This window comes from Cetorhinus maximus, chromosome 5 (genome assembly GCF_964194155.1).
Source record: "Cetorhinus maximus chromosome 5, sCetMax3.hap1.1, whole genome shotgun sequence".
NCBI lineage: Eukaryota > Metazoa > Chordata > Chondrichthyes > Lamniformes > Cetorhinidae > Cetorhinus > Cetorhinus maximus.
In genome coordinates, this window is record NC_135883.1 from 146,125,680 (window position 1) to 146,152,978 (window position 27,299).

At 42.1% G+C, this 27,299-nt stretch overlaps 1 protein-coding gene across 2 annotated transcripts in view; it reads left to right on the top strand.

The window, feature by feature from the left end:
* Window positions 1-27,299, top strand: part of mrps5 (mitochondrial ribosomal protein S5) — a 155,764-nt gene that overhangs the window by 42,427 nt on the left and 86,038 nt on the right. The window lies entirely within an intron of this gene.

The window sequence follows — 27,299 nt, forward strand, 5'->3', positions numbered from 1 at the left end:
TAATCTTTTGTGCGGCACCTTATCAAAGGCCTTCTGGAAGTCCAGATATACCACATCTACAGGATCCCCGTTATCCACTTTGCTTGTCACATCTTCAAAGAACTCTAGCAAATTAGTCAAGGGATCTGTGCTGGGTCCCCTATTATTCATCATTTATATAAACGACATAGATGACTATGTGGAGGGTAGGATTAGTAAGTTTACAGATGACACAAAGATTGGCCGGGTGGTTAACAGTGAGGTTGAGTGTCTTGGGCTACAAGAAGATATAGATGGGATGGTCAAATGGGCAGCTAAGTGGAATTTAACCCTGAAAAGTGTGAGATGATACACTTTGGAAGGAGTAATTTGACAAGGAAGTATTCAATGAGCAGCATGACACTAGGAAGTTCTGAGGAACAAAGAGACCATAGATCTCTGAAAGCGGAGGGTTAGTGGGGTGGTGAAAAGGGCATATGGGACACTTGCCTTTATCAATTGAGGCATAGATTACAAAAGTATGGAGGTCATGTTAGAGTTGTATAGAACCTTGGTGAGGCCACAGTTGGAGTACTGTGTGCAGTTCTGGTCGCCACATTATAGGAACGATGTGATTGCACTGGAAGGGATGCAGAGGAGATTCACCAGGAGGTTGCCTGGGATGAAACATTTAAGTTATGAAGAGAGGTTGGATAGACCTGGGTTGTTTTCATTGGAGCAGAGAAGACTGAGGGGCGATCTGATCGAGGTGTACAAGATAATGAGGAGCATGGACAGGGTGGATAGGGAGCAGCTGTGCCCCTTAGTTGAAGGGTCAGTCAGAAGGGGACATAAATTCAAGCTGAGGGGCAGGAGGTTTAGGAGGGATGATGGGGAAAACTTTTTTACCCAGAGGGTGGTGACAGTCTGGAATGCGCTGCCTGGGAGGGTGGTGAAGGCAGGTTGCCTCACATCCTTTAAAAAGTACCTGGATGAGCACTTGGCACGTCATAACATTCAAGGCTATGGGCCAAGTGCTGGTAAATGGGATTAGGTGGGTAGGTCAGGTGTGTCTCTTGTGTCGATGCAGACTTGATGGGCCTCTTCTGCACTGTGATTCTGTGATTTACTCTTCATAAAACCACGCTGACTCTGATGGATTGCATTTTGACTTTCCAAATGCCCCATTACTACTTCCTTAATAATGGATTCCAACAATTTCTCAACGACAGACGTTAAACTAACTGGTCGATAGGTTCCTACTTTCTGCCTCCCCCGCTTTTTGAATAAGGGCGTTATATTAACGTTTTTCCAATCCACTGGAACCTTTCCAGAATCCAGGGAATTTTGGAATATTATAGCCAATGCATCCACTATCTCCGCTGCCACTTCCTTTAATACCCTGGGATGGAGGCTATCAGGTCCTGGGGACTTGTCACCCTTTTAATCCCAATAGTTTGCTCAGTACTTTTTCTCTAGTGATGGTGATTGTTCTAAGTTCCTCCTTCTTTATAAGATCTCTATAAGATGGAAAGTATGTTATTGAAATTAAGATATGCCCCTTCTCTCTTTTTAAGCTATACCACTAGTAATTACTTTATACAAAAATTACTTGCCATTTGCTTCCCTTCTAACAGTTGAGTGCTATTGTGTAACAAATGCAATTTGGGTTTAGTACTTGTTTTGCATCAAAATTTTATTATTCTGAATACTAACTTGCACCAACACCTGCTCACCCATCACCTCTGTGCTCACTGACCTCCATTGGCTTTCAGATAAGTAACACCTCAATTTTAAAATTTGCTTTGACATTTACATAGCTTCATAGCCTCCCTATTTATGTAACCTCCTCCAGACTTTTGAGATCTTTGTGCCCTCAGCTGCTGAGGCACTTAAGCCCATAAATTTGCTGCATAAATCTCTTCGCTTCTCAACCTCTCTTTCTTTCTCTTAAGATGCTCCTCAAATCCTAAATCATTTTTCCCTAATGTTCCCTTATGTAACTCAGTACCAAAATTGTTTGAGAATGCTTCTTCAAAGTTCTTTGGGAAGTTTTACTGTGTTAAAGGTGCTTTATAAAAGCAATTTGTAGTTGTTGGATTGCTTGTCTTCCCCTGCCTCCACCCACTCCAAGTTTCTCCTTATGATATCCTTCCCCCATACAATTACCTCTTTAGGCAAATTTTTGCTCAAAAAGATTATCCCAATTGCATTTAAAGTTTCACAAAGACACAGTGCAGAAAGCCTCACCAAAAGAAGCTGAAGAGAAGTGAAATTTCAATCATGGTTTAACAAATTTACTCCTGTTTGAATGTTTCTATGTAATCTGCTCTACCCCTTTAGCCCATTCCACCTGAAGTAGGCATCCCTCGCTAGCGAGGGGAATTATCTTCGATGAGCCCAAAGATGACGGTTGAGGCCAATTGGGGATCTTCAGATTTTATGGTGTGTTGGGCATTTGTTGTTGTGTATCATCGGTTCAGGCCATGGTATGTTCTTTTCACCACGTTCGCTTTTCCTCTTCATTTTGTCGTCTTTGGGCCTCAGAATACTGAAATCTTTCCCTCAGAATCTGCTGCCATCTAGTTTGGTCCATGATGATGGTCTTCCAAGAGTTGATGTCCATACTGCATTATTTCTTGTTGGCTTTCAGCACACCCTTGAAGCACTTCTTCTGTCCTCTTCTGGTGCGTCTGCTGTGATTTGACCTGGGAGAAGACCATCTTTGGAAGCAATGTAGTAAAAGCAGGCTGAGGAACCACACCAAAGGCATTCTTATCTTCACTCGCGCCATGGATAGCAATGAAAATGATAAATGAACTACAACAATACAGGTTTTTAGGGGTCTTCCAATTTGCCATTAGAGCAGCGATCCCTTCAAGTGACATGCTATAATAAACTGAGCTAGTCCCATGCATTGCTCAAGCTTCCTTCCTAGCATGCACAGCACATTGTTATAAGCAAGTCAGGGTAGCCGCTTCACTCTGTCATTAAAAAGTTAAGTGTCAAAGCATTTTAACTTGAGGGATAACTAGCTCCCAGCAGGGTTAATGGAGGGGAAAGCAATTTTAGCCGATGAAAACCATCAAGGCCAAAGCCTCAATGTCTGCAGAGAATTTGTGGCCAGCAACGACCCCTTGGTAACACTTCTTGCACTGTAGGAGTCATTGACCTGTGGTACTGGAAGACCATCTAGTTGCATATGGATCATTTCCAACGAGGCTACTGGTCCTCGACCTGTAAAAGTTGAATTTTGAATTGGTGAAATTTTTGATACCTTCAGAATGCATGGGGCATCTGCTCCTCCCTTTAACTAGAGCCATGTAAAAGCTTTCAGTGTTCATCATATTCCAGATGGCACACTTCTTCACAGTCAAAGTACAAAGAGAAAAATGTCAAGGCTATTTTTATTTTAAATACTGTGCTGAACGTTTACAACCAGTTGTCCCCCAAACTGATGAAAGCGACACCGCTCTGGAGCGTCACCAACCGCAACCTGGTAATGACTGACCTGAGTAGTGAAGTACCAGGTTTCATCCATGGAAAATCAGGACAAACCTCAACGGATTTGGAGGACAGGCCAGGGAAAGGTAACTTGCTCCACGAATGGAAAAGAGGAACAGCTCACATTGTGACTGCAGCCATCCAAATCAGACCATAGCCCATACACTGAACTTGTACATGAGACATCCATTCCTGGTGGCATCACAACCATTCACACCGTCAGCTGAAGCTGTTGAATGGAATAACTGGATAGGAATAAATGGATAGGCATCAAACTATAACTGCTTCCCCAACATACAAATAAATAAAACAAAAAATTACCAGATGGCATTGAACTCTGTCAGGAATATTTTGCTTTCTTCCCCACAGAAATACCTGAGCGCACTGATTTTTAAAGGAACAGGCAAGGTCAGCAGCTGCTTGGCTGAGATCGTAGGCAAGACATTTGCAATGACGTATCAGCTCAGATAGTTGTAACTCATATTTTCAGTTTATTACATTTTTGTTCCAAGCAGCATATTGTTCTACATCTGACATTTATATCTGGACAATATGACTTGGTGCAATTTTGAAAAAGTCAGTAGAGGGGAACTATTATGCATGATTAAATTGATTCAGATAGTGTTGATGCATGTGTAAATACCACTGAAGAAGAGTCATACAAATTTGAAACATTAACTGTTTCTCTCTCCGCAAATGCTGTCAGACCTGCTGAGTTTTTCTAGCATTTTCTGTTTTTATTTCAGATTTCCAGCATCTGCAGTATTTTGCTTTTAAATACCACTGTGGTGTCTTGTTCTGTGTTCAGTTGTCACTTTTGGCTTTGGTTATGTTCAGATGCCTTTGCAGCAAGTGGATTATATAGTACATAATTTTTTTAGACATGAACAGCCAGTTGCTGCACACTTATGAAGTTTATAAGCATACAGTGATTATCTTGGTAACTAGAGTTGTCTGCTGAGCAGTTAGTTTAGCTTCAGGCAGTTTATCCCAGCTCAGTGACTCTGGAGCTTTTCCTCCTATTTGTTGGATTAGAATTTTACCAACATCTTTGAATAGTATGAATGGATTAATCGCAATGCAGGAGACAGTTACTTTTGCATTCAGCTAAAAAGCTACAGTAGCAACTTTGGCATCGACATACCTGTCTTGGGTCAGGAGTGACACGGCAGATTTGGAAGAGAGTTGTCACTCGTCGCTTTGCAAATTTGGTAAATATTGATACAACTTTCAGTAGTCTGGTATGTTCAAGACAGCTCTATCTGAAAATTGTGCATAAATAGGGTCTTAATTGTTACACCTTCAGTTGCTGCATCTGACTTTGCAAATAGAATCTGACTGTACAAAAATATCTCATTATCTGCATCCTAACTGAGATGTTCCATTTGAGCAGTGTGGGGGAAATTGAACGTTTTGGATTTAATTTACTGGTTACTGTTCACACAGTTGCAATTTGTTTTTTCATAATGGCAGAAGAAATAGGAGCCTACTTCTCCCGTCAATTTGATCGTGGCCGATCCACTACCTTGCCTTTTTTACTATTCCATATTCCTTACTTTAATTCCCTTGGTATCCAAAAAATCTATTGATGATCTCTGTCTTGAGTATGTTAGTATGTTCAACAACTGGGCATCCACAGCTCTCTGGGATAAGAGAATTGTCCTTGTTTCTCCTCATCTCAATCCTAAATGACTGATCCACTTATTCTTAGAAATCCTGGGTCTTTTAGCTTAACTCTTCTAATCTCTGCATTTTCAAAACAACTTGGGGTGAATGAAGGTGAATGTAAGCCTTGAAAGTCTGATTCTTAATACGAATGACCTCTGCCCTTTTTATTTAAAAGGTTTCAATGGGTTTTGTTCAAATTTTACCAGTTTTTCCTTTTTTTGTGCAGCACTTTGTCCCTGTCACAAATAAACACATTCAACTGTCCTACATGTCCAACTCTCAGTTCATTTATTAAGGTAGAATCTCACAGCATGTTTGACATTAAAATGGAACGGGGCAAAATGGTTTGGATGTTTAAAGGCTATTTTCCCAAAGCATTCACATTTTTAAATCGGCGTGGCAGTATTTCCGAATTAAAGGGACTTAAGAGGAATAAATCTCCTGGACCAGATGAGATACATGATAGGATAACGAAGGAGACTGAGGGAGGAGCTTTGGCAGGCATTGATAATCATCATTAAGGATTTATTAAGCATTAGTGAGGTGTCACAGATTGAAACCAACCTAACATTATGTCAGCATTTAAAAACGTTGATAAATTTGACCCAACTAACTACAGGCCCATCAGCCCACTGCCAGCAGATAAAAGACTGGGAACTATTCTGAGTTGTAGGCTGGAGGATTGCCTGCATAGCAATAGCAGGCGATAGAGTCACTCACCATCCTGACTTGGAAATGTATCGCCGTTCCTTCACTGTCGCTGGGTCAAAATCCTGGAACTCCCTCCCTAACAGCACTGTGGGTGTACCCACACCCATATGGACTGCAGCGGTTCAAGAAGGCAGCTCACCACCATCTTCAGTGCAACTAGGGATGGGCAATAAATGCTGGCCTAGCCAGCGAAACCCACATCCTGTGAATGAATAAAAGAATAGCTTAATAGGAAACAGTTGGCGTGGATTTAGAAGGAGAATGCCCTGCCTGACACTTTGCATTACAGATAAAGAAGTTCATCAAACTGCCTGTTGTACCATTTATTTGAAGTGTCAGAAAGCTTTAGAGAAATTTCTGTAGGGGTGAAAGGATAGAGATGTCCTGTGATGTTCCCCAGAGATTGATGAGTTGATGGCTATTGCTTCTTATCTACATAAATTGCCTTGCTAATCAATAGTTAATAGTGGATCTCAATTTAAACTAATGCTGATGAGAGTAACATGGAGAGAGCGTTTGGAACAGATTTGATGAAGGATTTTTGATTTGTTTTTTGCAACTGTCCATATAAATGACAAATGCAAACTAATGCTGACATGTGTAAGGCATTCTACATTGTATTCCATTACCATAAATCTACATTGAATAGAAACGCGGATACAGTCAATTCCAATCACAAAAAAACATTTGAGACGGTATGCAGAAGAGCTACATGCAGTATAAAGGGCCAAGCTATGAGGAATAATTAGAGAAATTTGAGCAGAAAGAAGACAGTTAAAGCTGACCTCATAAGTATGTAGACGACCTCCTAGTAATTTAAAGTCCCAATCGAATTTCCTAAAATGCACATTTCTAGTGCTTGCATTGAGACTAATTCATAAAATTTAGTTTTTTAATTTGTTGTGAATTTCTTCAACCTTCGCTATTTCACAATCACACAAGTCAGGCTACTTGAGGCTCGAAGGGTGAGGTTCTGCAGTGGAAATATAGCCACCTGTTGGCATGCACAGTAGGTCTGTCAGTGAAACTCTCCTTTTTCAATGAGGATGACTATCCAGCCCAGGTGCATTAAACAGCTGAATTTAGAGTAGACTACATATAGAATATTTTGGTTTAGATAAAGTAGATTCAAAGTATTACTTCAAATTGATTCAGAAAATAAGATGTGCATTTAAACTAAAGTAAATTTAGAACAGTCAAGAAATAAGTTCCAGTGATGATAAATGTTTCAACGAATCTGACAGCCATGATAACAAAAAAACATTAGGGATGTTCAAAACGTAGTTCGATGCTAAAGAGATAGTGTCCCAGGAAGATAAACTTCAGAGGACTATAAGACCTTTTTTTTTATCTCAGCACCTACCAGTACAAGGACTGCAGATGCATGGGAACACCACCACCTGCAAGTTCCTTTCCAAGCCATACGCCATATTGACTTGGAAGTATATTGCTGTTCCTTCACTGTCACTGGGTCTAAATCCTGGAACTCCCTCCCTAACGGCACTGTGGGTGTAACTACACCACATGGACTGCAGCAGTTCAAGAAGGCAGCTCACCACCACCATTTCAAAGGCAATTAGGGATGGGCAATAAATGCTGGCCTAGCCAGCGATGCCCGCATCTTGTGAAAGAATAAAAGAAACTTTGATTTTTCTTAATGTTAAACATAGAAAATTATCACACACAAGGCCATTTTTCTCATCATGGGATGAGCCAGCTAAAAAAGAGCAATCCAGTCTAATCCCATTTTCCAGTGCTTGGGCCATAGCCTGTAGGTTATAGTACTTCAAGTGCATATCCATGTATTTTTAAATGCAATGAGGGTTTTTGCCTCTACCAGACTTTCAGGCAGCAAGCTTCAGATCTCCACTGCCCTCTGGGTGAAAAGATTTCTCCTTAACTCCACTCCTAATCCTTGCACCAATTACTCTATGCCCACGGATATTGACCTCTCTGCTAAGATAAGTTGGTCCTTCTTATCCATTCCAGCTAGGACCCTCATAATTTTATACACTTCAATTAAATCTCCCCTCAGCCTCTTCTGTTCCAAAGAAAACAGCTCCAGCCTACCCAATGTTTACTCATAAACAAAATTCTTCATTCTTGATTCTTGGCAACATCTTTGTAAATCTCATCTGTATGCTCTCTAGTGAGATCAAATCCCTCCTGTAATGTGCTGACTAAAACAGTATGCAATTTTATAACTGTGGCCTCACCAATATTTTATACAGTTCTAACATAACCTCCCTGCTCTTATATTCTATGCCTCGGCTAATAAAGGATGTATCCTGCATGCCGCCTCCGCCACCTTTGCTACCTGCCCTGCTGCCCTCAAGAACCTGTGGATATGCACTCTCCAAGTTCCTTTTAAGTCCTTAAGTGATGTATCCCTTCATTAACGTGAAAATAATTTAAAGATTTTCATTAAAGTAGACAACTGATTTCCTCTCATTACCCCCTGGGCTCCTTTCTAATTTACCAATGCTGTAGAAATTCAGTGCTTCAGGCCCATTGTGGTTAATTGTTCTGTACTCGAGCACTTGTTCATCATCTCAAGAATTTGAAATTTCTTTACTGGATTTTCACCAGTGTTGGAGAGGCTGGTATCTAGGGTGGAATTCTGACTTTTTGTTTATGGAATTCCTCCGTTTAAAATGTTTCTCCGACGTCTGCCTCCCCCTCTCCGTTGAGTCATCGTCATTATCAATAAGCAGCGGCCTGCTCCTGTCTACAAGTACTTCCTGCTATCCCCCCTCAGCAAAAGTGTGAGGTAATGCATTTGGGGAGGGCAAACAAAGCAAGGGAATACTCAATAATCGAGAAGTTATCGAGGAGGGTTGAGGAAATGAGAGAACTTGGTGTGCATGTCCCTGCCACCATGAAGGTGGCAGGGACTGGCGGACAAGGTAGTCAAGAAAGCGTATGGAATGCTTTCCTCTATTAGGCAAAGGATGTAATGCTGGAACTGTATAAAACGCTGGTTAGGCCACAGCTGGAATTTTGTGTACAGTTCTGGTCACCACATTACAGGAAGGACATAATTGCTCTGCAGAGGAGATTTACAAGAGTGTTGCTGGGGCTTGAAAATTGCAGCTATGAGGAGAGATTGGATAGGCTAGGGTTGTTTCCCTTAGAACTGAGGAGGCTGAGGGGTGACCTAATTGAGGTGTGCAAAATTACGAGGGGCCTAGATAGGGTAGGCAGGAAAGACTTGTTTCCCCTAGCTGAGGGGTCAATTACCAGGGGCATAGATTTAAGGGGATTGGTAGAAGGATTAGATGGCATCTGAAATTCACTGCCTAAGTTGGTGGTTGAGGCTGAAATGCTCAACTCATTTTAAAAGGTACCTGGATCTGCATCTGAAGTGCTGTAACTTGCAAGGCCACGGACCAGGTACTGGAAAGTGGGATTAAAATGAGCGGCTAGTTTTTCTTTTCTCTTTTTGGCTGGCACAGGCAGGATGGGCTGAATGGCCTCTTTCTGCATCATAACTTTTCTATGGTTCTACAGCAGGACCCCCGATATGTTTTGCTATTTTGAAGGTGCTGTTGGTTGACTGGAACTAAAGCTGAAGGTATGGCAGAGGGAAATGTTCCCCCACCAACATTGACCATGGTGGCGGCTCTGATCTAACAGTTCCTGGATGGACTATTTTGAAAAATAACGAAGACAGCTCGAGCTGCCTTTGCCTTTGACCGAAAGCAAAACTTGCTATACTCATTGCAGGGTTTTTGTGTGTCTGTCGATGTTCAAAATTGTGGGGCTAGGGCCTGCTTCAATCTTAACTTTGAGTCTTAGAAACATAGAAAATAGAAGCAGGAGTAGGTCATTTGGCCCTTCGAGCCAGCCAGAGGAAACGTCATCCCTGCATCCAGTCTGTCCAGCCCTGTCAGAATTTTATACCTTTCAATGAGACCTCCTCTCATTCCTCTCAACTCCAGTGAATACAGGCCTAGTCGGCCCAATCTCTCCTCATACAACAATCATGCCATCCCAGGAATCAGTCTGGTGAACCTTTGCTGCACTCCCTCTATGGCAACTATATCCTTTCTTAGGTAAGGAGACCAAAACTGCACACAATACTCCAGGTGTGGGTTCACCAAGGCCCTGTATGGCTGCAGCAAGATATCCCTGCCCCTGTACTCAAGCCTTCTTGCAATGAAGGCCAACATACCATTTGCTGCCTTAACTGCTTGCTGCACCTGCATGCTTGCTTTCAGTGATTGGTGTACAAGAGACCCAAGTCCCTTTGTACATTCCCCAAACAATCACAATTTAAATAATACTCTGCTATTCTGCCTAGCAAAATGGATAACTTCACACTTATCCACGTTATACTGCATATGCCATGTATTTGCCCACTCACTCGTCTAAATTGCCTTGAAGCCTCTTAACATCCTCCTCACCACTCGCATTTCTGCCTAGTTTTGTGTCATCAGCAAACTTGGAAATATTACATTTGGTTCCCTTTTCCAAATCATTGATATATTATATATACATTGTGAATAGCTGGGACCCAAGCACTGATCCCTGCAGTACCCCACTAGTCACTGCCTGCCACTCTGAAAAAGACCTATTTATTCCTACTCTGTGTTTCCTGTCTGCTAACCAATTCTCAATCCATGCCAATATATTACCCCGAATCCCATGTGCTTTAATTTTGCACACTAACCTCTCACGTGGGATTTTATCAAAAGCTTTCTGAAAATCCAAATACACCACATCCACTGGTTCTCCCTTATCTATTCTGCTAGTTATGTCCTCTGAAAAATTCCAGTAGGTTTGTCAAGCGTGATTTCCCTTTCATAAATCCATGTTGACTTTGTTTAATCCTGTTGATCTTTTCTTAAGTGTCCCGTTATCACATCCTTTATAGTAGACTCTTGCATTTCCCCCACTACTGAGGATCGGCTAACCGGTCTGTAATTCGCTGTTTTCTCCCTCCTTTTTTTAAATAGTGGGGTTACATTTGCCACCCTCCAAGCTGCTGGGACTGTTCCAGAATCTACAGAATTTTGGAAGATGACAACCAACACATCCATTATTTCCATGGCCACGTCCTTGAGTACCCTAAAGGATGTAGATTATCAGGCTCTGGGATTTATTGGCTTTCAGTCCCATTCATTTCTCTCGCACTTTTTCTTTTTAGTAATTCTAATTTCCTTCAATTCCTCCTTCTAACTAGACCCCTGATTCCCTAGTATTCCTGGCAAGTTGTTTGTCTTTCTCCATGAAGACAGAACTAACTTAGTTGTTTAATTGTTCTGCCATTTGCTTGTTCTCTATTATAAATTCTCCCATTTCAGAATCTATAAGGGACCTACATTTGTCTTCATTCTTTTTCTTTTTACTTACTTACTTTCACAGTCCTCTTTTATGTTCCTTGTAAGTTTACTCTCATACTCTACTTCTCCCCTTTTAATCAATCCGTTGGTCCTCCTTTGCTGAATTCTAAACTGCTCCCAATCCTCAGGCTTGCTGCTTTTTTCTAGCGACTTTATATGACTTCTCTTTGGATCTAATACTATCCTCAATTTCTTTTGTTAACCATGGTTGTGCCACTTTTCCTGTTGTGTTTTTGTGCCAGAAAGGAATATATAACTGTTGCAATGCATACTTTTGTTCCTTAAATATTAGCCATTGTCTATCCACCGTCATGCCTTTTAATGAAGTTACCCAATCTATCTTAGCCAAGGACTCATACCTCTGTAGTTTCCTTTGTTTATATTTAGGACCCTAGTTTCAGATTGGACTACTTCTCTTTCCAACCTAAGGAAGAATTCTGTCATGTTATGGTCACTGTTCCCGAAAGCACCCCACACAACAAGACTATTGATTAACCCCTTCTCATTGCACAAAACCAAATCTAGGATAGCTTGTTCCCTAGTTGGTTCCTTGACGTACTGGTTTAAAAAAAACCATCTGGTACATACTCAAAGAACTCATCTGCCACGGTATTGTTGCTAATTTGGTTTTCCCAGTCTATATGTCTTTCCCTGCAGTGTGACCACCTCACTGTACGTGCTATCCACAAAGATCTAAGCCTTGCAGATGTTCCACAGTTAATCTAGCCACTGCTCCAGATCCAAAATGTGGATTTCAAATAGCTGCAGCTGGGGACACTCCATGCACACGTGGTCACCCATGATTAGTGTAGCACTCTTGTTACATGCATCTTTAATTTCCTATTTAATATGATCCCCTACATTGCCACTATTGTTTTGAGGCCTATAGACAACTCCCACTAATGTTTCCTTCCCCTTGTTACTTCTTGGCTCCACCCAGACTGATTCTACATCTAGATTTTCTGAGCTAATATCCTCTTTCACTAGTGCACTGATTTCATCCTTAACTAATAATGCCGCCCCATCTCCTCTTTTTTGCTTGTCCTTCCTAAATATCGAATACCCTTGGATATTTAGTTCCCAGCCTTGGTCACCCCGCAGCCATCTCTCTGTAATCGCAATCATATCATTCCCGTTTACATCTATTTGCGCTGTTAATTTGTCTACCTTATTACGAATGCCCCACATTCAGATACAATGTCTTTAGACTTGTCTTTTTACACACACTTTTTTGTACTATGGCCCTGTTTGCTGCTAGCCCCTGTTTCCTTTGCCTTCCACTTTTGCTTTTCACTTTTCTATCTTTGTTTCCCTCTCTAGTGTCTCCCCACTCAGGTTCCCATCCCCCTGCCACTCTAGTTTAAACCCTCCCCACAGCACTAATGAATACCGCTGCGAGGATATTGGTCCCAGTCCTGCTGAGATGTAACCTATCCAGCTTGTACAGGTCCCATCTTCCCCAGAATCGGTCCCAATGCCTCAGAAATCTTAATCCCTCCCTCGTACGCCATCTCTCCAGCCACGCATTCATCTGGTCTATTTTTCTATCCCTGACCTTGCTAGCTCATGGCACTGGGAATAATTCTGAGATTATTACCTTTGTGAGCCTGCTTTTGATTTATTTCCTAGATCCCTATTTTCTGCTTGCAGGACCTCATCCCTCTTTTTACTTATGTTGTTGGTACTGATATGGACCACGACCTCTGGCTGCTCACCCTCCCCCTTCAGAATCTGCTGCAGCCGCTCAGTGACATCCTTGACCCTGGCACCAGGGCGGCAACACACTATCCTGGTGTCACAACTGCGGCCGCAAAAATGTCTATCTGTTCCCCTTCTGATAGAATCCCCTATCATTATTGCTCTCCCACTCTTTTTGTTTCTCCCCCCTCATCCTGTGCAGCTGAGCCATTTGTGGTGCCAAGGACTTGGCTTTTACTGCATTCCCCTGAGTAACCATCTCCAGCAGCAGTATCCAAAATGAAAAATCTGTCAGAGAGAGATGGACCCGGGCAACTCCTGCACTACCTGCCTAGTGCCGTTACTCTGTCTGGCCGTCTCTTTCTGCCTGTGCGCTCATTACCTGCGGTGTGACCACCTCACTGTACATGCTATCCACGAAGCTCTCAGCCTTGCGAATGTTCCACAGTGACTTTAGTTGCTGCTCCAGATCCGAAATGTGGATTTCAGGTAGCTACAGCTGGAGACACTTCTTGCACACATGGTCGCCATGGACACTAGAAGTGTCCCTGACTTCCCACATTGCACAGGAAGAGCACTCCACGTGACCGAGCTGCCCTGCCGTGACTTACCCTTACTCCCTTTGCTTTTACTTCCTCTATTTTAGAGAATAGTAGAAATACTCACCAAGTCCTACTTACCAAGGCTGCTGCTCTGTGTGTGACTTTCTGACCGACCAATGGGTGAAGGTACTCCTGTGATGTTTCACCCATTTGAACCAACGGGTGCAAGGGAGGGGCAGGCTTTGGGTTAGGGGCAGGTTGTTGGAGTCACCATATCAGCCATTTGTAAACCTGAGGCAATCACTCCTGACCCTGTGCGAAAGCTGCTTGGAATAGCAAAAGGACAAAAAGGATTACTCTTCGGTTACTTATTTGATCGTGGACCACTCATATTTTAAGCTCTCCAATTTCAAAGGTTGAACAAAGGATTTTTTTTTTTTAAATACAAGTGGTTAGACATCAAAGCCTCTGCTAATACCCAGGAGGATCTTTCATCTTGATTTCAGAGAGGTTAAGAAGTGACTGATGGTGCAAGTCACGTCGTTTTTCCAGCAAGAAGGCAAAAGTGCAGCAGTTAACTCAGTTCACACATATATGTATGCACAAGGCTTAACTTTAAGCCCCCAAAACCTAGAGAAAGAGCCACCCAATATGTGCCATGAATGTCATAATAATTCAAAGGTTCAGTTACAATCCAGCTCCAGCTCTGACACAGCGGGGAGAGATGCAGAGGTAGCAGTTGTCACTTTGCTCTAGCTCGGTTTATCAGAATCCCCTATACTACCCAAGTGTCCACTGATGGAGGAGGCTGCACTTCCTGGCCCGCCGGGATCTGAATCCTCCGAGCTCAGTCCCTGTACCCCTAGGATGGTGGCTTACTCTTTCTTGGCAGTCTGGATCCAAGTGATGCAGACTCAGGAGGAGCTCAGCTGCCTGCTAACAGCAGGGGGGCAGGGGCAGCGATGAGGAGCTGAGTCCAGGCAAGGTAGAGAAATCCCCATGCGGAAGAGCATTGGAGATTGAGGAGGGGAAGAGTGAGTGGGTCTGGGTGGGATGAAGGGTTGAGTGGGGGAAATGGTGGTGAGTGAGAGGGAAGGTGTTTGGAAAGAGGGACTGCTGAGTGTGTGTGAGTGAGGCAGTTTGTGAAGAGTGGTTTGTATCGTCGGGGGAGAGGAGCTGATTGCAGTGTGTGGGTTGGAGGTGGGGCAAAGGGGCTTCATTGACTCTTCTGTCATCGTGGAATATAGAGAGCTTGGTTGAAATCTACATGAGCACATAAAATAATATTTTTCGAAGTACCTTAAAAACAGAGATTTTCATATTCACATGATGTATTACATGTTGAACTTATAATACAAGAACTTTAATAATGACATACCAGATGCTGCTGTATTGAAGTTTTGTTTTTGTTGGCGTCTGGGATCATATTGAGTTTCTTATATTTGTGTCTGGAATGTGGGCATCACTGGCAAGGCCAGCCTTTGTTGCACATCCCTAATTGCCCTTGAGAAGGTGGTGAGTTGCAATGGGGTTGCTTTGGAAAATGGATTGTGAAACTGCCGTATTCCTTTGCTTCGCTTTTCATGTATATAATCCAGCAAGGTCATGTTTGGTTGTTAGTATGGATTTCATCCTGTATGACATGCACTAACTGCATTGAATACTGAAATGCTGAGGTTACTTTGGTGGTTTGATACAACAGCATTCGTCTGCAGTCTTGACAGTAATAGAAGGTAAACAAAGGGGAAAAACTAATGTTTTTACCCATTTTGAAGTGGCCTAGAAGCATTGCATTCATTACAGATCATAAGAAGTGCTACAATTATGAGAACCCTTGTCACAAAAATGTTTCAAATGTTTTTGTTTTTGGCCACTAATTTTCAGACTTCTTTTTGCCCTCTGCCATTCTCACCCCTGGTATTGACTATTTAATATAGGCTGAGCTAGACCCCACAATTAACCTGTCAGAGGAAGCTCTGAATTCATGGGGGAGGCAGAGTGCGGGTGCTGAACTTTTTAATATTGTTCAATCATCAAGGTCAGTATCTGGGCTGGACACTTTTATCCTTGTTCAAAACAATGAGAGATGCTCATTGACAGAACGAGCTATATATGTCAACACTGGCTATATTGAAGGTTGGGGACATCACTATGGTGAGTCTAATAGGTTGCTTTGAACTTGTGAAACTTTGGAAAACAGGAACATAGGACTTAGGAGCAGGAGTAATCCTTTGAGCCTGCTCCACCATTCAATAAGATCATGGCTGATCCGGTTGTGGTCTCAACTCCGATTGACCATCTACACCCCCCCACCCCCCCCCACCCCAAATATCCCTTGACTCCCTTGTCTATCAAAACTCTGTCTAACTCTGCCTTCAATTAATTCAGTGACCCAGCCTCCACTGCTTTCTGGGGAAGAGAATTCCACAGGCTAACGACCCTCGGAGAAAATTTCCCCTTGTCTCCATCTTAACGGTAGACCTCTGACTCTTAAACTGTGTCCCCTATCAAATCCCCTCAGGGCCTTATGTTTCTTGTCACCAGAAATTAATGAGAAACTACTTTCTGTTAAGGAGTAGATTTTATGAAATAGTGCCTCTGATGCAGAGCTCCAAACATCAGGAACATAGATATTTATTAGAAAATTGAATGCAGATGTGAGCAGGATCTGCAGATCAATAATGTGTGGATAGCTTGCAGAGCACTGTTGTCCTCTGCATACAGATTTATTGTATGGGTCACTGGTTTATGAAGCACCACATCAGGAAGCCAAATTTGGCTAAGATCTACCACGAGAAGTTTTATGAAGACTAAAGAGGTTCAGATGCTAGAGCTTCAATGTTTATGGTTTTTATTGGAAAAATTAAGTTTCCTTAGTTGGCAATGTGGGGTCCCAGTCCAGCTGTGTATGGATACAGTAATAAAACAAATTTAATCTTTATATTGACAAAAACCCTCTAATGTAATGCTAGGTATTTACAGTTGTACAGCATCTTCCATGATTCAGGACATCCCAAAGAGCTTCGCAGCCATTCAAGTTATTAAAGCTTATTCACTGTCTTTCTGGTGAATACGGCAGCTATTTCATGCACAGCAAGGTCCCCCAAAAAAGCAGTGAGTAAATAACCAGATAACAACCTGTTTTTGGTGGTATTGCTTGAGGATCAATAAATGTTGGCCAATACGTTAGGAGAACTCCTATTCTTCAAATTGTACCATCGGATATTTTTTACAATCGTGAGAAGGCCTGGGTTTAATGGGTTATTTGAAAGGCAACCTTTCCAAATAATGCAACACTCCATCAGAACTGCACTGAAGTGTCAGCCTGGATTACATGCTCAAAGTCTTTGCTGTGTGGCTTGAACCCAAGGCTATTTGAATCATATGCAATAGTGCTGCCATTGATCTCAGCAGTCACTCAGATAGTTCAGAGCAAGTAATCTGTCTGTCCTCTCTGGAGAAAAGTGCATGGCTCAAGACGGGGGTGAAAATGTGAAGGATTTCTTTTGAAGATTGAACTAACAAATCGATATGTTGAACCATCTACATTGGTGATTTAAAATTACACTTGTCATTTTTCTGCCATAAAAGATAGCAACAGGCTAATTAAGATATTTAGATGCATAATGAGACTAGTTTGGAATTGTTTACCAATTTACCATTTACCAATCATAAGATGGTTGTGTAATTTACACCAGAGTGGTCTTATTTATTAAACTCGCAATAGAACAAAAATGCTGTTTGATGGTGTGCAAAGTGCATTAGTTGCATCAGATTTTTTTTTATATAGATGATTATTTAAATAAGAAAATGGGCCTTTTAGTTTGGGCTAAACAAGACTGAGTTTCTTGTTCTATAGCATTGTTCATTTGAGATTGTCAGTTGGAGTTTTCTACTGACATTCTCTATATAGCTTGCATCGTGTAACCAGATGTTTGTGATATTTTGCACTCTGCCCTCTTTTACAGGATAATCTTGGCTCAGACTTTGATGGAACCAACTCTTTTCCTTAGCATAATGTAGCTTTTTAATAAGTGACATTATAATATATATTATACTGGTATCTTTTGATAATACCTGAGCTTTAAGTACTCTTTTTCTTATTTGTTCACGGGACTTGGCCATCACTGGCTAGGCCAGCATTTTTTTTTCCCCATCCCTAATTGCCCTTGAGAAGGTAGTGGTGAGCTGCCTTCTTGAACTGCTGCAGTCCATATGGTGTAGGTACACCCACAGTGCTGTTAGGGAGGGAGTTCCAGGATTTTGACCCAGCAACAGCGAAGGAATGGCGAAATAGTTCCAAGTTGGGATGGTGAGTGGCTTGGAGGAGAAACTGCAGGTGGTGCTCCCCTGCATCTGCTGCCCTTGTCCTTCTAGGTAGTGCACATCACGGGTTTGGAAGGGTCAAAGAAGCCTTGGTGAGTTGCTGCAGTACATTTTGTACATGCTGCTTGCAGTACACTGTAGCTGTACACTGCTGCCACTGTGGATCGGCGGTGATGGGAGTGGATGTTTGTGGATGGGGTGCCAATCAAATAGGCTGCTTTGTCCTGGATGGTGTCGAGCTTCTTGAGTGTTGTTGGAGCTACACTTATCCAGGCAAGTGAAGAATATTCCACCACACTCCTGACTTTGTGCTTTGTAGATGGTGGACAGGCTTTGTGGAGTCAGGAGATGAGTTACTGTCTGCAGAATTCCCAGCTCCTGAACTGCGCTTGTAGCCTTAGTTTTTATAAGGCTGGTCCAGTTCAGTTTCTGGTCAATAGATACTCCCAGGATGTTGATAGTGGGGGATTCAGTGATAGTAATACCATTGAATGTCAGGGGGAGATGGCTGGATTTTCTCTTTTTGGAGATGGTCATTTTGTGGCATGAATGTGACTTGCCATGTATCAGCCCAAGCCTGAATGGTGTCCAGGTCTTGCTGCATATGGGCACGAACTGCTTCAGTACCTGAGGAGTTGCAAATGGTGCTGAACATTGTGCAATCATCAGCGAGCATCCCCACTTCTGACCTTATGATGGGGGGAAGGTCATTGATGAAGCAGCTGAAGATTGTTGGGCCTAAGACACTACCCTGAGGAACTCATGCAGTGATGTCCTGGGACTTAGATGATTGACCTCCAATAACCACAACCACCTCCCTTTGTGCTAGGTATGACTCCAACCATTGGAGAGTTTTCCCCCTGATTCCCATTGACTCCAGTTTTCCTAGGGTTTCTTGATGCCACATTTGGTCAAATGCAAATGCTGCCTTGATGTCAGGGGCAGTCACTGTCACCTCACCTCAAGTTCAGCTCTTTTGACCAGCTCTTTTGTCCGTTTGTCCATGTATGGACTAAGGCTATAATGAGGTCAGAAGCTGAGTGGTCCTGGCAGACCCCAAACTGAGCGTCAGTAAGCTTGCTATTGCTGAGTAAGTTCTGCTTGGTAGCACTTTCGATGATCCCTTGCATCACTTTACTGATGATCGAGAGTAGACTGAAGGGGCGGTAATTGGCCAGGTTGGATTTGTCCTTTTTGTGGACATGACACGCCTGGGCAGTTTTTCACAACATTGCCAGATAGATGCCAGTGTTGTAGGTGTACGGGAACATCTTGGCTACGGGCGCAGTTAGTTCTGGAGCACAAGTCTTTAGTTTTATTGCCGAAATTATGTCAGGGCCCATAGCCTTTGCAGTATCCAGTGCCTTCAGCCGTTTCTTGATGTCACGAGGAGTGAATTAAATTGGCTGAAGACTGACAACTGTGATGCTGGGTCCTCAGGAGGAACCTCCTGACTCCCAAAATCCTATCCATCGTCTACATGGCACAAGTCAGGAGTGTGAAGGAATGTCCACTTGCCTGGACGAGTGCAGCTCTAACAAGAAGCTCAACTCCATCTGAGACAAAGCAGCTTGAGCAGCACTTCATCCACCACCTTAAACATTAACATCTCCACTGCCGGTGCAGCAGCAGTGTGTATCATCTACAAGATACATTGCAGCAACTCACCAAACGTCCTTCAACAGCACCTTCCAAATCTGTGACCTCTGTCACCTAGGACATGTGGATGATCACCACCTGCACATTCCTCCTCCAAGACACACACCTGTCCTGACTTGGAATTATATCATTGTCGCTGGATCAAAATCTTGGATCTCCCTTCCTAACAGCACTGTGGGTGTACCTACACCACATGAACTGCAGCGGTTCAAGGAGGCGGCTCACCTTCCCGACAGCCACTGGGGATGAGCAATAAATGCTGGCATTTCCAGTGATGCTCACATGCAAAGAATGATTAAAGAAAAGTTTAATATCCACAGTGTTTGTTTTTCCTGGATTCATTTTAAATTTGTACTATGTACCCTACGTTATTTTTTAAACAAAGGCCCAGATTTGGGTGACAACAGTGAAGGAAAAACTCTCGCCGTTCTGACAGCTGCCTACCTTTTTTTGTGGGCTTCAGAATGGAGGATGGATATGGTTTGAGGAAGTTAAGCTCAAAGACATTGAGCTGGAGGCCGAGCTGCAGACATTGCGACACATCAGGGAAGGGGATAGTTACCTGGAAACTTTATTCTAGCAGGTGGTCACGTCCCTTAGTCTATAATAGACTTAGTCAATGGTCAGGGACAGGAGGATGTGACTTTGAGTCAGGCAGGTATGGGGAACCAGCATGTAGTGCTGGAGGAGCCTCAGCCCCTGACTTGGTCCAACAGGTACGGAGTGCTTGCTACCTGTGTGGATGAGGAAAAGGACTGCAAGATGGATGAGCAGACTGACCAAGGCATGATATTGAAGGATGCCATTCAAGTTGTGGGGGGATGTAAAGAGGAATGTGATAGGAGAATATATTGTCAGGGGGTTAGATACTGTTCTCTGCAGCCAAGACTGGGAGCTCCGAAGGTTGTGTTGCCTGCCTGGCTGTAGGATGACATAGATTGGAACCTGAATATTAAAGGGTGCACTACTTTTAGGAAGGATACGAGGCTAGGAAAAGGCGCGGGAGGACAGGAGGCTCGGAAAAGGCGCAGGGGTAGCTCTGCTAATTAATGATGGTGTTAGCGCATTAGAGAGGGATGAACTAAGTTCAGCAAACTAGGATGTAGAAGTGTTTTGGGTTAAGATGAGAAATGATAAAGGCAAGAAGTCACTTGTGGGAGTGGTGTACAGGCTCCCTAATTGTAACTAGATGGTAGGACAGTGTATAAAGGAAGATATAATGGGAGCATGTCAAAGCTATGACGATAATGATGACTGAGATTCTCCAGCCTGTCGTGGGCGGGACCCGCCACGGGTGAGGCGGCGCCATATCCAGAAGTCCATTGACTTGCAGCGGGACAGGAAGATCGTGGCGGGCAGGTGCGGAAAATTCCGCCTGATGGGGCATATTAATCTACATATAGACTGGAAAAATCAGATGGGCAAAGGTAGCTAGATGTGTTCATAGAATGTTTTTGGGATAATTTCTTAGAACAGCACGTTCTGGAGCCAATCAGAAAGCGGGCTATACTAGGCCTGATATTGTGCAACGAGGCAGGATTAATTGATAACATCAAAGTGAAGGCGCCCCAGGGTAACAGTGATCATATTATAATTGAATTTTACATTAAGTTTGAGGGAGAGAAGAGTGGGCCTTGGACTAATACTTTAAACTTAAATAAGGGCAATGATGTGGGAATGAAGGCAGAGCTAGCTAAATTGAATTGGGATAGGTCAATAGAGACGCAGTGGCAGCCACTTAAAGGGATATTTCAGAAACACAGAATAGATGTATTCCAGTGAGAGTGAAAAATTACAAGGGGAGGGTCCACCATCCATGGCTAACTAAAAAAGTTAAAGCTAATATCAAACTGAAAGAAAAAGCATATAATTGTGGAAAGATGGGTGGCAGGTCTGAAGATTGAATAAAATATAAAGAATCTGAAAGAATGACAAGATTACTAAGGAGGGAAAGATCAGAGTACGAGATAAATCTAGCTAGAAATATAAAGACATAGTAAGTGCTTCTATAGATACTTAAATATCATAAGAGTTAACAAAGTGAGTGTTGATCCTAAGGAAAGTGTATCTGGGGAATTAATAATGGAAAATAAAGAGATGGCAGATGAATTGAACAGGTTTTTTGCATCAGTTTTCACTATAGAGGATACGAGTAACATCCCAGAAATAGCTGTAAATCAGGAAATGGAAGGGCAGGAGGAACTCAGGAAAATTACAATCATCAGGCAAGTGGTACTTAGCAAATTGTTGGAGCTGTGGGTTGACAAATCCCCAGGTCCCGATGGACTTCATCCTTGGGTCTTCAAAGGAGTGGCTAGGATTTGGGGAAGGTGCCTTCAGATTGGAAAATAGCAAATGAACTCCTTTATTCAAAAGGGAGGGAGACAGAAAGCAGGAAACTACAGGACAGTTAGCTTAACATCTGTCATAGGGAAAATTTTGGAAGCTATGATTAAAGATGTGATGGCAGGGCACTTGGAAAAATTCAGTGCAGTCAGGCAGAGTCAACATGGGAAATCATGTTTAACCAATTTATTGGAGTCCTTTGATGTGCTGTGGATAAGGGAAACCGGTGCATGTACTGTACTTAGATTTCAGAAGGCATTTGATAAAATGCCACATTAAAGGTTATTACGGAAAATAAAAGCTCATGGGAGAGGGGGTAACATATTGACATGGATAGAAGATTGGCTTGCTAAAGGGAAACAGAGGGTACCATAAATGGGTCTTTTTTTGGTTGGCAGGATGTAATGAGTGGTGTGCCTCAGAGATCAATGCAGGGGCCTCAACTTTTTACAATTTATATAAATGACTGGTTGAAGGTACGGTTGCTAAATTTGCTGACAACACAAAGATAGGTAGGAAAATAAGTTGTGAAGAGGACATAAGAAGGCTACAAGGGGACATAAGTTAACTGAGTGGGCAAAGGTCTGGCAAATGGACTATAATGTGGGAAAATGTGAAATTTGTCTATTTTGGCAGGAAGAATAAAAAAGCACATTATCTAAATGGTGTGAGATTGTAGAGCACTGAAATTCAGAGGGACCTGGGTGTCCTAGTGCATGAATGGCTAAAGGCTAGTATTCAGGTGCAGTAAATAATTAGGAAAGTTAATAGAATGTTATTACTAATTCCCCTCAAAATATAAAAGTCGGGAGGTTATGCTTCAGTTGTACAGGACGTTGGTTAGACCACACTTGGAGTACTGTGTATAGTATTGGTCTCCTTATTTAAGGAAGGATGTAAATGTATTAGAAGCAGTTCACAAGGTTTACTAGACTGATACCAGGAATGGGCGGGTTGTCTTATGAGGAAAAACTGGACACATTAGGCTTGTATCCACTGGAGTTTAGAAGAGCAAGAGGCAAGTTGATAGAAACATATAAGATCCTGAGGGGTCTTGACAGGGTGGATGGGGACAGGATGTTTCCTCTTGTGGGAGAACCTGGAACTAGGGGTCACTAATTAAAAACAAGGGGTTGTCCATTTAAAACAGAGATGAGAAGCAATTTTTTCTGAGGGTCATAGGTTTCTGGATCTCCTTTCCTCAAAAGGCAGTGGAAGCAGAGTCTTTGAATGTTGAGATGGTGAATTCTTGATAAACAAGGGAGTGAAGGGTTAGCGAAGGTAGGCGGAAGGTTACAGCCATCTCAGCCATGATCTTATTGAATGGGAGAGCAGGCTCAAAGGGCTGAGTAGCCTACTCCTAACTCATATGTTCATATGCCCAGTGCCAGGGTTAAGGACATATTGCAGCTGTTGGGGAACGTGGAGTGTGAGGGGTTATTGTGGTCCACATGGGAACCAATGACACTGGTAGAACCAGGAATGACACTCTGCTAAGAGAATTTGAGGAATTATGGGGCCAAATTAAAACACAATGTCAGTGTTAATTATCTCTGGATTGTTACCTGGGCTACGTGCCAATTGGCATAGGGTCAAGAAGATTAGAGAATTAAAAGCATGGCTGAAAGAGTGGTTTGAGAAGAATTGGTTTCGATTCATGGGGTTCCGGCATCCGTACTCTGGGACAAGTGAGCTATTCTGTTGCGATGGGTTTCACTTAAATGGGGCTGGGACTAATGTCCTGGCCAGTCGTCTAACTAGTGCTGTGGACAGGGCTTTATTCTAAGGATCTGGCCTCAGAAGGTTATAAAGTAAAATCAGTACGGGTGGAAATTAGGATAGCAAGAGTTCGAAAACACTGGTGGGAGTAGTTCATAGGTTGCATAATAGTAGTTATACTGTTGGACAGACCATTAAACAAGGAATTATTGGAGCTTGTAAGAAGGCAATGTAATAATTGCAGGGGACTTTCATTTTCATATAGACTGGGATAATCAAATTGGAAAGAGTAATCTAGGAAATGGGCTTGTAGAATATTTTTGTGACATTTTCTTGGAGCAGTATGTTGTGGAACCGACCAGGAATAAAGCTATTTTAGAACTAGAATTGTGTAATGAAGGAGGGTCAATTAGTAATGTCATAATAAAAGATCCACTGGGAAATAGTGATCATAATACCATTGAATTCCTTGTTAGTTTAAAAGTGATATAGTTTAACCACAAACAAGAATCTTAAACTTAAAGCTAATTATATGGGTATGAGGGGAGTATTGGCTAAGGTTAATTGGATAAATAGACTCAAAGGTATAGCAGTAAATGAACAATGGGAGACATTTAAGGAAACAACTCAAAATGTTCAACAAAAATACATTCCAGAAAAAATTTTAAAAAAAATACATTCCATTGAAAAAAACAAAGTCAGCAAGAAAGACCCATCCGTGACTCACTCAAGAAGTTAAGGTTGAGAAAAGAGCCTGACAATCTTGCAAAATATAGTAGCAAATATGAGGATTGGGAGTGTTTAAAAAACCAGCAAAGGGACACCAGAAGGTTGATTAAAAAAAGAAAATAGAATAAGGCTAAACTAGTCAGAAATATAAAAACAGATGATAAGAGCTTTTATAAGCACATAAAAAGGAAAAGAATAGCTACAGTAAGTATTGGTCCCTTAGAAGCAGAGGCAGGAGAAATTATCATGGGGGAGGAAATGGCAGAGGCATTGAACAGATATCTTGTGTCTGTCTTCACAGTAGAAGGCACAAGTTTCATCCAGAAATTGACAATAACCTACAGGCTAAAAAGAGTGAGGAAAGTAAGTAAATTAATATCAGCAGAGAAAAAGTATTGGAAAAACTTAAGGGATAAAATCTGACAAATCACCAGGACCTAATGGCCTACATCCCAGTGTTCTAAAAGCGAGAGCTGCAGATATAGTGGATGAACTAGCTATGATTTTCCAAAATCCCTTAGATTCGGGAATGGTCCCATCAGATTGGAAGTTGGCAAATGTTACACCGCCTTTCAAGAAAGGAGAGAGAAGGAAAGCAGTGAGCTACAGACCAGTTAGTCTAGCATGAGTCATTGGAAAATGCTGGAATCTATTATTAAGGAAATCTTAACAATGCACTGAGAAAAACATTGTATGATTTAAAACAAGTTGGCATGGTTTTACGAAATAGAAATCCTGCTTGACAAATTTATTAAGAGTTTGTTGAGGATGCAACTAGAAGGATAGATAAAGGAGACCAGTCAATGTATTATACCTGGATTTCCAAAAGGTATTTGATACGACGCCACAGAAAAGGTTAATAGGCAAGATAAGGGCTATGGAGTTGGGGGTAATATATTGGGTAATTATATTATGGATAGAGGATTGGTTAACAGACAAGAAGCAGAGAGTGGGCATAAATGGAGCATTTTCAAGTTGACGGGCAGTGAATAGTGGGCCAGAGGATCCCCTGTTGCTGTCCTCAGCAACAGACCCTTTACGACATTAAAGTGACTGTAACAACTTTAACTTCGATTACCTGCTCACAAGCCAGCTACAAAACAGCTGAAAAAGTGATGATTACCCTTGAACAACTTCTCTGACACTGAAAACGTAATTTTGTAATCATGCCCTCAAGAAAATTAGTGTTGGAAATTTTTTTTAAATTGTATGTCCCTTAACTTCCCTCCTCAAATTCTTTCTAACTTTCCCAATTTTTATCTTGCTTTTGGCATATGATTTAAAACTAATTTATATTTCCAGCTTTATAATTTGCATGCCTCAGTGAGGATTTGTCAATCTTGACTGGTTTAAGAATCTTGTAATTAATGGAGTTCATTTACTCCATTATAATGCTGAGTGTTGTTCTCATTGTTAATCCGCACAAAATCCAGCCTCATGGTATATTGTGGTTCATTTGAATGTGCCAAGGCTCTTTCTATGCTTGTGTATAGTGAATATAATTACTTTCATTATTACTGTAGATACGGACTTGGTGCAGACTTAATGTGCACTATAAAGGTACTGTTACAATGTCACTTACTTAGTTTAGATTAAAAGAGACTGACTACTGGTTATCCCTGGAACAAACATTGGTTTACAGTTCTGATATTGAGGTAAGGGAGGCATAGTAATTTTAAATGCATAGCTTCAGCTTTATGGGTATTGGTCCAGTGTGTAATTTGGTTCCCTTTGACAGCATCACTCCATGAAGTGACTGTTCACTCAGGCACTGATCACCAAGACTGCATCCACGCTTTGACACGTTTAAAGTGTAGTTTCAGTTTATGTTGATGTTTCTATGTCTGAAACTGCAGTGTGATATCCACAAACTGGCAGAAAAAACAATAAGAGTAAAAATTTATTCAAAAAAATGTGGGTAAGGAAAATGCCAAATGCCTTTGAAAATGGTTCTAGGCCTAAATTCTCTGAGAAATTTGTTAATAAATTGCTGCAGAACCATAAAACCAAAGAGCACATCAATATGTACATCTAGTTTGTTACATTATGTTCTTCACGATGCTGTAAATATTAATTCAACATTGATATTTCATCCCTGGATCAATATTTCATTAAAATTTCATGATGGAGGATACTTACAGACTGGCACACAAAGGAACAGAACTTCTGATCGATAACCTAGCAATCTGCCTATTATGTTGATACAGTGTTACATTAATCAACTTGAAATGATCTGGTCCCAGTATACTTCAAAGAAAATCCCTAGTGTAGTATTTGAACAAAGGATTTCACATGTAATATATGAACTGCTGAAAAAAGGTGTGACAATAGATCCGGAAAGCCTGTTGACATTAAGGGTGGAATTTTCTGTTATGGAGACTAAGTGCGGTGGCAGGCAGGAAAGTCGCCGTGATTCCAGTTGAGCGGGTGAACACACGTGATCTACCCACTTTTCAGCTCATTTATTATGCATGCGCGAGGAGCTCAGCAAATTTCATGCAGAGGCAGGCAGGAAGCCACCTACCTGCCGTTACCTCATGGGGTTGAAAGAGCAGGTGCCATTTTTAAAGGACACCTAGAACACATCGATTCATTGCAGGCCAGAAGCTCTGCATTACTCATCACCCTTGTGGCCACAGCTCTTACTGGAGATGTGAGCAACCACTTCCTGGGGCATATGAGGGTGCCTCTGGCATTGCCTTTCGGTCACCTCTAGATAAGAGCACATCCAATGATATATCCATGGTCAGAACAACGCTCGCTGTTGCAGTGTTCCATGTTTGCCAGTATTGTGACCTTTATGGGGCCCTGCTACTTCTTGCTGCTCAGGTCCTTGCTCCCCATGGTCCTGTGTCAACCGGCGACAGGCCCTCCATCTCCACATCAACGCATCAGTGCATGTGTGAACTAATTGAAGTGATACATTTAGTGTGCATTCCTTTTACAGGTTTCCCTCCATCTCGGAGCCAGCAGGCAAATGTTAAGCCCTTCACCTGGCCTCTGTCTAGGTATGGCATCCCCACCCAACCCCTTCAGGTAAAGGACATCCTGGAGGGCCAGAGATGGGCGTTCCTCCCATTCATGCATTAATGCA